A 2,294-nucleotide genomic window follows, 5' to 3' on the forward strand; every position below is an offset into this window, starting at 1 on the left:
TATATATATATCTACATTTACCCGCATAGACGTATATATATATATATATACTCACACACACACACAAATATTTACATAAACACATTCATGCTTACATAAATACACATACAAACGCACGCACCCACCCATCAACACATACCCTCTATGCACACACCCACCCATCAGTACATACCCACCACGCACACACACACACACACACACTCTCTCACACACACACACAAACGCGCGCTTCAGCAATCATACATATACAGTTACAGACACAGATAGCTACGTAAACCCAGATGCAGGTACGTACGTGTATATATATAAATAAATACGCAGAGACACACGCCGCATACGCATATATTCTGACATAGGCAAATATCCACACACAAACGTACACATACACACAGGCGCAAACACAAAATCGCGCACATACACACATACATACACTCACACACACATATGCACATACACACACACATAAATACAAATATACAGCCATTTATTTACTCACGCACATAGACACGTAGTCACATATATTTCTCACACATACTTCTCTCACTTTCTCACACATGCGTGCGCCCACACACACATGCACGCACACACACACACACACGCACACACACACACACACACAATCCATAAATGCACACATACACGCATAACACTCAAACTTACTCTCAGGCACACAAATACACAGACTTATTCACTCACACAGACATACTCACACATACATGCGTGCACACATTTACACACAAGTATACACAAAATACAGACATTCAGAGAAGCACATTTACTTTCATACAAATACATGCAGCCGTATACAATCGCACATACGTTCGCACCCCCCCCCCCCACACACACACACACAACTGCTCGACATAGAGGTGCACAGAAGCACATTCATATACGCAAACACGCACATTCATATACACATACACACACACACTCACACACACACACTCACACACGCAAACACGCACACGCACACACATACAATACTAGGATCTATTTCAAAACGGGGGCACCAGTTTTCATTTATGTTTTATGTAGTGTTTTTGGTACCGAAAGACTTTCAAACTTCGTATACTTATCTATTTTGTGTTATAGAACAGAAAAAAATTTTTGTATTCGAATTTATTTCATGTAAAAAAATTGTCTTATTTCGATAATTTCTACTAATCACTGACGTCTATTCAGTTGAAAACAGTTAGCGCTGTAACGGTGTATATCGTATTAATCCCCTAACCCTAACTAGACTGTTAACCGTAACCGTAACCCTAACCCTAACCCTAAAACTAACCCTAACTCGAGAATCCGAACTCTAAAATTGTTACACACATAGATACGCACAGCGTAATTTATTATATAAACAATATATGCGTATAAATTACGATTAAACCGGATGAAATATGTCACAGGGAATAACATTTTTATGACCGCCCAGCAGTAACTCTATTCAGCTGAATAGACGTCAGTGATTGGTTGAAATTACAGAAATACGACAACTTTAACATGGAATAACTTGCGATGTAGGTTTTTTTGTTAAGAAGACTAAGAGTAAAAGATGTTTTATATGACACATTCTACCAGTGTCCCAAGTTTCAAAGTGTTTCGTTAGTGTTTCGTTAAGAAAATACTGGTGCCCCCGTTTTGAACTAGATCCCTAACATAAAGTATTCTAGCTTTGTAATGAACGAATGATTGAAATGAACCACCCAGCCACGTTTGTCCTTTCTAAAAAGAAAAAGAAAAAAACCGATACTGCATTCTCTCACTCCCATCCACCCGTTCTACTCACCATACTTCTTACAACATCCGTGCGTGCGCGCGCGCGCGCGCGTGTGTGTGTGTGTATGTGTGTGTTTCCAATCAAGTCACATTTATGACTCCGACCGCCATCCTGCCAACTCACATACACCTTTGCACACATACATGCAAGATACATTCCAGAAGTTTTGAGACACGTTCAGGAGTGACATTTCTAAATTTCAAAGAAATACAAAATTCTAATCTCCTTTAACATGGGGTCCTCTGACTTCAATGCACTTGTTGTAGTACTCCAGCCACCTTGTGATGGCCCCATGGAATTCCCCTTTAATCAAGCTGTCCAGGACCCTTTTCACAGCCTCCTTCATTTTCTCAATGTCTTCCAAACAACTGTCCCTGAACTTCTGTTTTAGCGTGGGAACAACCAAAAGCCATAGGGAGCAAGGTCTGTATTGTAGGGTATGTTTAGGGACAGCTTTGATGACTGGCTCTGTTAAGTAGTTGGTTACCAGGATGGAATTGTGAAGTGGTGTATTGTTCTG

Source organism: Octopus bimaculoides, chromosome 3 (genome assembly GCF_046866305.1).
Source record: "Octopus bimaculoides isolate indiv1 chromosome 3, ASM4686630v1, whole genome shotgun sequence".
NCBI lineage: Eukaryota > Metazoa > Mollusca > Cephalopoda > Octopoda > Octopodidae > Octopus > Octopus bimaculoides.